This window comes from Panthera tigris, chromosome F3 (genome assembly GCF_018350195.1).
Source record: "Panthera tigris isolate Pti1 chromosome F3, P.tigris_Pti1_mat1.1, whole genome shotgun sequence".
NCBI lineage: Eukaryota > Metazoa > Chordata > Mammalia > Carnivora > Felidae > Panthera > Panthera tigris.
In genome coordinates this window covers 26,304,736-26,318,566 of record NC_056678.1, presented here as the reverse complement: position 1 = coordinate 26,318,566, position 13,831 = coordinate 26,304,736, and the positions used below count along the sequence as shown (strand labels likewise).

Below are 13,831 nucleotides of genomic sequence, written 5' to 3'. Positions count from 1 at the left end.
CTCTAGGGAAAGCATTTCTAATAACTAGAACAATCAGATGGTAGGATAGACTATCTAATGAATATGTGATATTTCTATCACTCAAACCATTTGAAATGTCTAGGAAGAAATTAGGTGAGCATGTATATGAGTTTCCTTCATTAAGTTGATTAAAGATGACTTCCAAGAGTTTTTTCTTTCATTTCTAAGAATCTATAAACTAAAAAACAGTAGAATGACCCTTCATTAAAATTTTGACTTGGAAATACTTAAACCTAAGTACTTTAAGTCATATTTCATTGATCTAGCCAGTTATCTACATATCTATTATATCAGCTTGGGTATCATCATCAAGAGTTTGCAGATGGTAGGTATATTTCTTACTGTGAATAAGCTTGCTCTGGGTTTATGAGATCAGATAATGATGGAATGAAATTACACTCTTTATCTCATTTATCAGTTGAATATCCATCACTGTATATCCCAGGCACTGATCTGAACATATGAGACAAGAGCCTCAAAATACTCACAATATCAGAGCAGGGTGCTTTTGAGAATTAGAGAGACCACCACATTGCTAACAAGAAAACTTGTGTATGTGATGGCAAAATTCTACAAGTGGCCTTTAAGAAGTTCTCTCTTGGGCCATATTCATATTCTATGCTTTATTCAGTTTCATATTTCCTCTCTAGCAGGGTACTATAAAGAGCTTATAGGAAGACATTGTTATCCTTGCTGATATTATCTTAGGACAGCCAAGGGCATACGTTATCACACCCCTCTCTTTCCAATAATAAATAACTTCAAAAATAACATGGCTTAAGATCTCTGTTAAGAAAATTAAACTTTAAACTTTGAATTTCAGGAAAGTTTAATATACCTGCACTATATTTGTAATTCATGATGTTCCTAAGTTGAATTTGTGATTATTCCACTGAGTCTATATTACAATAATTCCCTGGTTGAATCTATTACGCTCATGAGATTTGGTGGCTTGTTATTAAACCTGTTAGAGTTAATTATATTTATTGCACTGATCTTCCCTGAAGGAAACTTGAGAATTGTCTTTCTCATCCTTAATTAGGAAATCATAAAATGCAATTCTGAGGACAGGGGAATTGTTTTCTTTGGCTCAATAAGACTGACCTACCAAAATCTCTCTTGATATCAGGTAAAAAAATTAACTTTACTACTAAGCTACAAAAGGATATTCTATTAAATAAAAGATTAGTTTGTTCATTTTACCTTTTTAAGGGAAGAAAGGTTTTCATCCTCTGCTTAAATCATACCTTTCATTTTAAATAACAAAATTGCCTTGTAAGTTATAATGTTCCATTAGTTTGCTAGGGCTGCCATAAGAAAATACCACAAATTGAGTGACTTAAATAACAGAAATTTATTTACCTAAAGTTCTGGAAGCTAGAAATCTATGATCAAAGTATCTGCAAGTTTCGTCCTTCTGAGAAATGTGAAAGAGAATCTGTTCCAGGTCTCTCTCAGTGGCTTGTAGATGGCCACCTTCTCCCTATACATGTATGACTCTGTGTTCAGATTTCCCCTTTTTATAAGGACAAATTTGTGCCCAAATTTCCCCTTTTTATAAGGACAGCAATAGTATTGGATTAGGACCCATCCTAATAACTTCATTTTAACTTGGTTGACTATGTAAAGACCCTATCTCCAAGTAAGTTTATATTCTGCAGTACAGGGGATAGGAATCCAACATCATCTCTTTTGGGGAGACAAAACACAACCCACAATAAATGTCAGCAAGGAAAATGTCCTACAATGTGAATTATTTTTCCAGCAACATTTCTGATTTATTAAAAAGAACTGGAGTTACCTTTGCAGCAATTTTTCTTCTTTTATCCCCCCACCACATTTTAACTGGAGAAGATAATGTGGTCTAAAAATAGATAAAGTAAAAATGGTCAAAACCACAGAGAGGTAGACAAGTTCATAATTGTAGTGAGAGCTTTTTATATATACCTCTTTTAGTAATTTATAGAATAAGCAAACAAAAACTTAATGAGGATATAATACCAGAAAAGTATACTCAAGATATTTGACCAAATGAATAAATATAGGACACTCTACTCAAGCACTTAAGAATATACTTTCTTTTCAAGCACACATAAAATATCTACAAAAATTGACTACAAGCTGGACCAACAAAGCAATTCTCATCAAAGTTCAAATGAATGAAATTATACAGACTAGATAGAATACATTATTGACCCCAATATAGTTAAGCTATAAATCAGTAATAAAAGATAACCAGAAAATTCTCATATATTTGTAAATTTACTATATATCCTCATAACCCATAAACAAAGAAGAAATCCTAACAGAGTTAGAATATATTTGGAGTTGAACCATATGAAAATGTTAATTTCAAAATGTATACAATTTAGCCAAAGAAATCCTTACAATTTATAGCCTTGAAGGCATACAGTAGAAAAGAAGAAAGACCAAATATTAAATGAGAAAGCATTCCATTCATCTAGAGAAATTAGAAAAGGACTAGAAAATACAAGAAAAGTAGAAGAAATAAAATAACAAAAATAAGAGCAGAAACTAGTGAGAAAACACAAATCAACCAAACAAAAAAAATTAAGGACTAGTAAAACTGAGAAGACACTAGTGAGAGTTTTTAAGGAAAAAAAGAGAGAGAGAGAAAACAAATGTCCAGTATAAGAAATGAAAAAAGAGACAACACTACAGATCCAGCATGCATTAAAAATATGGTAAAAGGAGAACCTAAGCAACTCCTTCAGATAGAAATTCTTAATGCCTTATTCTCTCTACACTCCAGCTTTTAGAGACTGCCAAAATTACTGCTTAAAATAAGTGGATCATTGGGTAGACCTTGGACACTTTTATCCTACAGGCTTTTTGGCAGTAGTAATATGGTAGCTATCTCCTTGTTATTAATGCAGATGAAGGCCACAGGAAGTTCCTACAATTAAATTTGGGGGGTAACCTCAAGTGCCTTTTAAATCAAAAGTGCTAGAGGCGCCTGGGTGGCTCAGTCAATTAGGCATCTGACTTTGGCTCAGGTCATGATCTTGCTGGTGGGTTTGAGCCCCGCATCAGGCTCTGTGCTGACAGCTCAGAGCCTGGAGCCTGCTTTGGATTCTGTGTCTCCTCCTCTCTCTGCCCCTCCCATGCTCATGCTTTGTCTCTCTCTGTCTCTTAATAATAAACGTTAAAAAAGATTTTAAAAATAAAAAAATTTAAATCAATAGTGCCAGTTTTTTTCTCACTCAAATATAACTAATGACCCAGACAAATAGTAAAATTTAAGACCAATTTTAAGCTTTATCATCTTTCTCTCTAGTGAAGGTGGAGTAGCATACAAAGTGCAAAACAAAAATGCCATTAGGAAGCCAAATGTTAGAGAAATCTGAATCAGTAAGTTCCTGAATAATTAAAGTTCTTTTATTATCTAACACAACTTAAAATATTAAACTAAGGGAGCCATTAGCAAGAACTTGGTAATTTTATGTAGAAGTTGTAATGGACTTTAACGTATGTAACTCGGCAATATGCAAATTTTGTGTTGTTAAAATACTTTTTAAACTTTGAGAGAATCTTCAGTTTTATCTCTGCATAAATCAAGATAATAACCGATGACTTATCACTGCAGAATATTTGGGTTCAAGAAGACATCACTTGTAGTTCTACATGCTCCTTACCATACTGACATTTCCATAAAATTAAGAGCATATATTATGAAAATAGGAAACATGAGTTTTCCATTGAGAAGTATTTCATTTAAGGGGCTCCAATTTAGAGTTGCTTTGGCATGAGTTGAAGAAATGAGTCTCATCTGTCAAAATCTTCATGTATGGGAATTGTAATCCACCAGAAAAATTAAAAACTTCAGGTTTGTTTTGCTTCTTTGAAAAAAACAAAAGATACAGAAAAGTTTAAAGAATAATAGACCAAAGACCTATGTATCTGCCACACAGAATTAACCAATATTAACAGTAATATTTTCTTTAGATTTCTTTATCTCATCTCTATGGGGGGGGGTGGGAGATAAAGAAATAAAACTTTACAAATTACATTTTAACTCCATATAATCTCTTTTCTGATGCTGATGTCCTCTATTCTTTATTCCTCCCCAGAGGTAAGCGCTCCCTGAATTTGTTGTCTGGTCAGTGCTTTTGTTTTTCAAGGATAGATTTAAATACCTACGAACAGTACATAGTGTTTACAGTGTTACTTCCTTATTGCTCTGCAACTTGCTATTTTCACCCAACATTTTCTAAACTTATCCATGTTAATATTTAAAACTCTAGGGGCGCCTGGGTGGCTCAGTCGGTTAAGCGTCCGACTTCGGCTCAGGTCATGATCTCTCAGTCTGTGAGTTCGAGCCCCGCGGCAGGCTCTGTGCTGACAGCTCAGAGCCTGGAGCCTGTTTCAGATTCTGTGTCTCCCTCTCTCTGACCCTCCCCCGTTCATGCTCTGTCTCTGTCTCAAAAATAAATAAACGTTAAAAAAAAATAATAAATTTAAAAAAATAAAAATAAAAAAAACTCTTTCATTTATTTTTATCTGCTATTTAGTATCCCATCATATTATTAAACACAATTCATCTATCTTTTTTCTTACTGATGGGTATTTAGGATGTTTCCATATTTTTGCTATTACAAATCATGTAGCAGTTAATATTCTTTTTTAAAAAATATAGTTTTCTGTTTTTATTTTAGAGAGAGTGAGAGCAGAGAAGAGGGGCAGAGAGAGAGAAAGAAAATCTAAAGCAGGCTCTACGCTCAGTGCAGAGCCCAACCTGGGGCTGAATCCCATGACCCTGGGCTCATGACCTGAGCAGAAATCAACAGTCAGACACTCAACCAACTGAGCCACCCAGGTGCCCCAATATTCATACATATACACATATATATGTATATACGTACACACACATATATATGTGTATATATACATGTGTATATATACACATATGTATGTATATATATGTGTGTGTGTGTATATGCATATATATCCTCATTTATGTTAGGATTTCTTGAATGCAGTGGTCTCCCACTTTGCTGACCAGACTGCCCTACCAATAAGAATTTAACTGCCTAACCCCAGTATTTCTATATTATTTATAAATTATATAAATGCTCTATTACACAAATATATAACATCCATTATCAAATGTAAAATTTTTCTTAAAAGATGAAATGAATAAATACAAACTTCTATTATTTTCTTCCCACATTCCATTTGAATTGCTAGATTATAGGATATAGATATGTATAGTTTACTTACACTAGTATCATATTATCATATTATATTATCATATATCAATATAATGCCACATTATTATTGGTAGTAGTAGTATCCCAACAACTATACTAATTTGCATTTCTTCAGAATATGAAAATTTCCATTTTCCTACATCCTTACTAACACTTGATATAAACATATGTGTCAAACATTTTATTTTGATAAGATTTCAAACCAGCAGATAAGTTGCTAGAATGGTTTAACGACCTCCTATGTAAATTCCACATAGATTCACCAACTATTAATACTTTTGCTACATTTGCTTTCTTTCTCCATCCTTCTCTGCTTTCCTCTTTCCTTTCCTTTCCTTCGTATATATTTGTATTTTATTTACATATTTTTTTCCTGAATCATTTGAATATTGTAGATATTATGACTTGTCAGTCTTAAGTATTCCCATATGTAACTCCCCAAAACAAAGGCATTTTCTTTTGTAACCATGGTACAATTATCAAATTCAGGAAACTTAACATTGGTATAGAATTATAAAATTTCACCAATTTTCCCATCAAATCCTCTCTACCAATTTTTTCTGATCCAGGACACGTGTTGAATTTAGTTGCCTTGTCTAAGTCTCCTTTAATCTGAAAAAGCTTCTGAGACTTTTTTTTCTTTTTCATGACATTGACGAATTTGAAGAGTATAGGCCAGTTATTTTGTTTCCTGTTCTAAATTTAGATTTGCCTAATGGTTTGTGCATGATGAGATTCGGTTATACATTTTTGGCGAGAATATGACATAAGTGAAGCTTTGTCCTCAGTGAATCACATCAGGAGATTGTCAATTCTTTTAAGTTTTCCAATCTAATGGACATGAAATGGAATTGCATTTTATTTTGCATTTTCTTGATGGATCATGACACTGAGCATATTTTCCTATGTTTACTGGCCATTTGAGTTTCTTCTTTTAGAATTTGGTTTTTCATAATCTTTTGTCTATTTTTCTTTGATTCAGATGTTATTTGAGAGTAATGTGTCATAGATGTCCTTCCAAACTGTCATTTGTCTTTTATATTTAGTTATGCTTTGCTTTGCAGATCTTTAAAATTTTAATGTAGTCTAATTCTACCATGTTTTCCTTTACGATTCCTTTGGTGTCTTGTTAAAATAAATTCTCTCCTATTTTGTAAAGATCTCGTATGGTTACTTCTTATAGTTTTTAACATTTTATTAACATTTATGTCAAATATAATACAATATAATATAATAAATATATAATGACTTTATTACTCCAAAATTACTTATTGTATCACATGTCTTACTAACTAGTTAGGCTGCCCCTTTCTGTTTTTTTGTCCACCCCCCCAAAATTATTTTGATTGTTTGTGGGCCTTTAAAGTCTATAACATTCATATTGGGGTTTTAACTGGGAACCCATTGACTTTGTGAATTAAGTTACAGAGAATGCAATCTTTATGATATTGAGTTCTTCCAACTATGAACATGAATCTGATATATCTTGTTTTCAGTCAGGTTCTACATTATGTTGCTTGATAACATTTTATAATTTTCCCCATGAGTCCTGCTAATCTTTCATTGGATTTTATTCCTGGAGATCACAGTGGTTTTATTGCTAATGTGAATGTTACCTATTTTTTGTTACATTTTAAATTGATTATTGCTTGTGTATAAAAGTCTATTGATTTTGGAGGCGCCTGAGTGGTGCAATTGGGTAAGTGTCCCAACTTCAGCTCAGGTTATGATCTCACAGTTTATGAATTCAAACCCCTCCTTTGGGCTCTCTGCTCTCAGTGCAGATCCCATTTTGAATTTTCTGTCTCCCTTTCTCTCTGCCCCTCCCCCACTCATTCACACACACTCTGTCTCTAAAATAAATAAGCATTTAAAAAAATTATTGATTTTTATAGGTTAATCTTGTGTTTAGTTCCAATGGTTTGTCAATTTTTTAGACTTTTTTGTAGACAGATATATCATCTGCAAATAAAGACAATTTGTCCCTTCTTTTCAAATTTTTGTACTTCTTTTTTTCTTTTTCTTTGACAGGATCAGATAGGGTCTTTGAAAGGATCAGATAGGTCCCAAGTACAGTGTTAAATAGTAGTAGTCATAGGAAGAGGCCTCCTTGTCTTGTTCCTGACTTTAGAGAGTTTCACCATTGTGATGTCAGTTGCAGGTTTTTGTTAGGTAGCTGTAGCAGACATTTTTGGTCTAGTATCACATCCCCTCCATCTCTAATTTTAGCTGCATCTATAATGAACATAGTTGACTTATTCTAGCAGCATCTTACTTCAAGTGTATGCTGTGTGTCTCTGGTGACTTTTTCCCCCTTTATGGCCTCTCTGCAGGCCTTTCCAGAAACCACAGGAGCCCACTCAGTCCTTGTGGGCTGTACATTCTAGAAGTGCTGGGCTAGGAGTGTTAATGCTCCTAGGGTCGCCCCTCAATCAATTGTGAATGGGAGCTCATAGATAGATGCCCCAGCTCCTAGCCTTTCCTTTGTCTGATGGACCACTCCTTTCATGCTCCTCAGGGCCTCAGTGATATAAATATTGAGACCTTGCTGCTTATAACAGCAGTCTTTAAAACACACCCTTATATTGACTTACTTTCCTTGCTTGTGTCATTCTCCTGAAACCTCACCGCTGCTTCCTGGGGTCATCTCCCAAATAAAGCACTTAGTACTATGGTCCTTGTGTTAAGCTATTTTCAAGGAATTTCAAAGTATCTTTTTATTTCATAGTTTCTAAGAGCTTCTATCGTGAATTTCTAGTGTATTTTATTGAATATGCTTTCCATCATATCTGTTAAGATGATCCTACATTTCTTTCAGTTTAATCAGTTAATGTGGCTAATTACTTCAATAAAATGTCTTGATGTTGAAACATCTTTTTTGGGGGAGGGGTGGGTTAAGCCCTTCTCGGTCATGATGTGTTTTTTATTTTTTGGGTTTGGTTTCTGTGTGTGTGCGTGTGTGATTTTGTTGTATTTTTTTAAGTTTTATTTTAATTCCAGTTAGTTAACATACAGTGTTATACTAGTTTCGGGTGCACAATATAGTGATGTCACACTTCCATTCAACACTCTGAGCTGGTCACAACAAGTGCATCATCACTTGCCATCAGGGAAATACAAATCAAAACTACAATGAGATACCACCTAATACCTGTCAGAATGGCTAAAATCAAAAACACAAGAAACAACAGGCGTTGGCAAGGATGTGGAGAAAAAGGAAACTACGTGAACTATTGGTGGAAATGCAAACTGGTGCAGTCATTCTGGAAAACAGTGTGGAGATTCCTCAAAAAGCTAGAAATAGAACTACCCTGTGACCTAGCAATTGCACTATTTGGCATTTACCTAGAGAATACAAAAACACTCATTCAAAGGGATAAGTTCACCCCTATGTATATAGCAGCATTATTTACAATAGCCACGATACAGAAGCATCTCAGGTGTCCATCAACTGATGAATGGATAAAGAAGATAGATAGATAGATAGATAGATATAATGAAATATTTTCAGCCATAAAAAAATAATGAAGTCATGCCACTTGCATGATGTATTTGGTTTTGATTGTTCATTTGTTGACTTTTGGATTTTCATTTTTCATGCTGGATTTGATATGCTAATATTTACTTGGGATTTTTGTATTTACATTTATAAGTGAGATATGGCCATAATTTTCTTTTTGTTGTCCTAATCCAGTCTTGTTATAAAGTTCCCTTCTCTCTTTGTTCTTCTCTAGGGTGGCTTATGTTAGAAAAGGATTGTGTTCTTTGAAGATTCAGTGAATTTCGTTTATTTTTTAAATTTTCTAAAATATAATTTATTGTCAAGCTGGCTAACCTACAGTGTATACAGTGTGCTCTTGGTTTTGGGGGTAGATTCCCGTGATTCATCGCTTACATACAACACCCAGTGCTCATCCCAAGTGCCCTCCTTAATGCCCATCAGTGAATTTAGTTTAAAACCACATAAGCCTAAGGTTTGTGGTTTTTTGTTTTTTGGTTTTTTTTAGGTTTAGAGGAAAAGAAGATTTTCAACAATAGATTTTTTTTTTTTACTGGTTATTGCCTTATTTAAATTTTTAGCTTTTTGATGCCACTTTGATGATGTATATATAGTCTTATGGAAAGTTTTCCATTTCATTTAAGTTTTTAAATTTGTGGGCAAATTTAATTTATTGAAATGTTTATCCTATTCTAGTTTTCAAGTTTTCTACTGTAAATACAATTTTGTCCTTTTAATTTCTAGTATTTTTGTGTTCTCCCTCCTTTTCCCTTTATCAGTTACTAGTGTTTTCTCTTTTTGATTAGTGTATTCAAAGGACCAGCTTCTGGTTGTGATTCTTTAGTCGTTTGTTTTCTATATTATTTATTTATTTCTATCTTGACTACATCCTTGTTGAGAGGCTGTATCTGGTTCTATCTGCTATTCTAGGTACGAAGCTTTAGATAAGCCATCTCACAGGTTGGGATCACATTTTCTTCCAGCCCGGCTCCACTATTTACTTCACTTACACATAAGTTGAGAATTAGACTCCCAGCCACATCAGCCAATTCTCTGACCCAGAACCCAACAAGTGTACATTATTAGCCCCAATTTCTGCATTGTTTCTATTCAGTTATGGTCCATGCGGATTTTAATCTAGCTTCTGAGCACAGCTGTATTTTAATTGTTCTTCCTTTCTTATATTTTATTTATCATTGCGTTGCCATGTATTTTGGGAGTGGTGGTTAAATTGTAAATTCACAGAACCATCTTGACTGAAAGTCAGGCAATCATTTTTCTAATTCTTTGTAGAATTAGAAATTATTTTAACTGTTTAGAAAAACAGTAATAATTTTATAGTTCCAAGAGTAAATTTTAACTATTTCTGTGAATAAAAGTTATCCTTTTTTGCCTTAGAATTTTTAAAAGATAAAATGAAGCTCTATCAAATCTGTTCAGAAAGTATGTAAGACCAGAGGACCAGAATTTCAATAAAAAGCCAAGAATAGCTGCCCAGTGGCCCCAGGATGGGTATGGAGGTAGCATGGCAGTTAAGAGATGCCCAGGACACAGAGAAATCATATTCAGAGGAATACATCCTGAGCCAGCAGAAGATGCACCAGAAATCCAGCCTCCATCTGGAAGTTCAAGCAGAGTCTTTGCCACTTTCCAAGATTGGCTGTCTCTCTGTGGATCCCTCAGGTAGGCAAGGGCTTCTGGTGGAACTCAGGAAACTGATGAAACTGACTACCACTCACAAAGGGAAACCACTGTAGGAGCCTCTGTCACTTCTAGTTCCCAGTCTGACTTATAGCATGGGACGTAGAACCACCATCCTCTGGGCACTCGGAAGAACTTCAGAAAATCCTGCGGAGGATGAAAATATTATCCATATTGATTCATCTGATGAAAACCTAGAACCAATCTCTGGAAAATATTGCTCTTAGCAACATAAGAACTGCAGGAAATCTTTTCAGGACTTTGGGAGCACATAAAGAATCATGTAGTAGAACATTCCTATTGCTGCCCCCTCTTGTAGCCAGGAACCCTCACGGGCTGCCAACCTACACCTGCACAAGTTGATTCATTCTAGGGACCAGCCTATAAGTGCCCTGAATGTGATAAAGGTTTCATCTTCACAGCAGATGTGTGGAGGCAATGGTGTAATGTACACAACATGGCGTGTGCTAATATGGCTGTGGGAAATGGTGTCTTGAAAAAGTCCTGCTACACTGCATCAGAACCATCACAGTTCAGATGGGTGAAATACAGGAAAAGAGCACTCCAAATTATACATTTGTCCTGTTTGTTGCTGTGATTTTGCAAGCCAAACCCTCTATCTAAACATATCTAAACCCTCTATCCAAACATGATCCATCGACAGGTCAAGCCATACAAGTGCCAAGAATGGCCTTTGTTCATTTGGTCAGGTTGAAAAGTCACCAACAGGAGCACCTGGGCAGCTCAGTCAGTTAAGTGTCCAACTCTTGATTTTGGTTCAGGTCATAATCTGACAGTTGAGATCAAGCCCCACGTCAGGCTCTGCACCGACAGTGTGGAGTCTGCTTGGGATTCTCTCTCTCCCTCTCTCTCTCTCTCCAAAAATCAATGAATAAACATTAAAAAAAAAAAAAAGGACACCAGCAAACACACTCTGGAGAGCACTCCCTCTACTGTGATGAGTGTGGAGGGACCTTCACGAGGCTGGCATACCTTCGGCCCCATCAGCGGATTCCTACTGGAGAGAAACCATATTCCTGTGCTTGTTGTGGCCGTTCTTTCACTGAGTCAGTGCTCTGAGGAGGCAGGAACAGCTTCCTAAGGTGGAGGAATCCTGGTGGCAGGGACAGATAAGTTTATTATCATCTTTTGTTTTTATCTCCATTACGATCTATTAACTAAATCAAGGTTTCTAATATGGTCGCTAACTTAGGCCAGATTTTTTCCCCAGACTCTGTCCCTTCATGGATGGCTCAAAATAAATCTAAGAATGTGGTTTATTTTCCCCTTGGAAATGCAATGGTCATTTCTAGCAGGAGTAAAGTAGGTATTTTCAGGTGCAGAGAACACTGTTATTAATGACTGAGAATTGAGTTTTTACAGTTAGCAGACTCCTTATCAAGAAGCCTGGCCCTTTTCATAATTTGGTGTCTTGCTTGGTACTTTCAGGACTAGTCTTTATTGGAGTTTTCCATTATAGTAATCTCTCTGCTGTTTGCATGCTGTTTGGGATGCAAATGTAGTCTCTTCCCTTGAGTATCTTGGTAATTTGGTTTATTTTTGCCATTAATTGTTGCATTTTTTTTCCAAAATAAAATATTTTCTTAAAATTTTTGACAGCATTTATTTGGATGAACTTCAAACTACAGGTACAAATTTTATGTATTCCAGGAGTAATGTTACCTTTTGAGAGAGAATATGACCCATATTAGTAGTGAACTTCCCATATTAGTAAGTAGTGAATTCACTTATGTATTTTAAGAAATCCATTCACCCCTTAGGAGTATGTGTTGTCTTAAGTCATCTTCTGGTTTTTTTTTTTTTCCTTTTTAAAAATCATCAAAAAGAGAATATTTGGTTGAGCTTACTTTGTAAGTCTGTTATGGTCCTTTCCTATTGTAACTGACTTAAGCTCCTGGGTTAAGGTGCTGGGCACACATTTGGAAATGGAATCAATCTAATAAAGATTCTTAAATTCAAGCCAATTGTTGGGCTTTACAAAGTCTATGGTCTCCTGAAGTCCAAAGGAAAACATCAGTGATATGGATTATTTTGATAGGATTCATATCTTATTGGATTCTCAAGGAGCCTGTGATTCAAGAAAAGGTTCAGAACTACTTTACAAAATTTATGGAGTGACTTTCAGCCTCATTCACTCTGATTTCATCGTTGTCTTTTGTTCTTTATGAATTCTCTCAGAACTAATGTATCATTACGAAAGCACCATCTTTAATATTCCTCTAATGAATGTCTTCTTTTACATTTATGATTGTATTGACATTAACTTCTTTTGCATGATGTATGTTTTAAGATTTTTTGAAATTTTGATGAAACTTGCATGCTAAAATTGCAAACTTGTTTTTGCTTTACATCTTTACGCAGTTAATAACTGGTGATGGTAGAAAACAAGCTAAAATAAGCAATATGGTGATGGAACAACTTGAAAGCATAGGTAAATAGTTTCATTGAAATGGAAAGGGGAATTATGAATGGCTCTTAGAAGACAGAAATGGCTCTGAGTTGAGAATTTTAAATGTACTCTTAAAGCCATTTTATCAGGATAAAAAGAAAATATAAACATTTCCATTGTAATATCTGTTCTAAGCATTGTTTAAGTCTACCATAATTTCTGAAATTAATAGATCCCATTAAAGTGATGATCTTTAGTAAGTGTAACAGATAGAAATCAAATCACATAAAAATGAAAAAGAAGATCTAGTAGAATGGAAAGAGCTCTGGGCTGCCATTAGGGGCTGTGCAATTTCCAGCTTCCTCGCTTGCAAAATAGTGATTTCTAAGGTCCAGTGCAGTTCCAAAATTTCTTTGCTTAAGTCACAGGATGAATTCTATTTCCACTGTGCTTTCAGCTACCTGAAGTGACATAAGTGATTATCATTTAATATTCATGGTTGCAAGAGGGTCCGGATACTATTTGTTTCGCAGTAGTACGGTAAACTGAACAACAGCCACCAGCAGTGTCTGGAGATTGTACTCGCCGATGCTAATCCTTGGAACCTGTAAATGTTACCTCTTAAAAAAGGGGGCAGGTGGGTTGGCAGATGCAATAAAGGATTTTGAGATGGAGAGATTTCCCGGATTGTGTGGGTGAACTCTAAATGCCATCATAGTGTCCTTACAGGAGACAGGCACAGAGAGATTTGACACAGACAGAAAAGAAGACAGTACGAACATGGAGACAAGAGACTGGAGTGATACAGCCACAAGACAAGGGATGCTGGCAGCCACCAGAAGCCGGAAGAGAGAAGGAACCGAGTCTCCCCTAGAGCTTCTGGAGGGAGCTTGGCCCTGCCCACATCTTGATTTTAGCCCAGTGATACTGATTGCAGACTTCTGGCTTCCAAAACACTGAGAAAATAAA

General features: G+C 35.3%; 1 long non-coding RNA gene across 1 annotated transcript in view; it reads left to right on the top strand.

Annotated features, from left to right (window-relative positions):
* The window catches only part of LOC122235988, a 21,903-nt gene extending 8,072 nt beyond the window's left edge, over positions 1-13,831 (top strand). The window contains exons 2-3 of the long non-coding RNA XR_006214186.1: positions 10,150-10,434; positions 13,581-13,831. This is a non-coding gene — a long non-coding RNA (uncharacterized LOC122235988). The remainder of the gene's footprint in view (positions 1-10,149; positions 10,435-13,580) is intronic.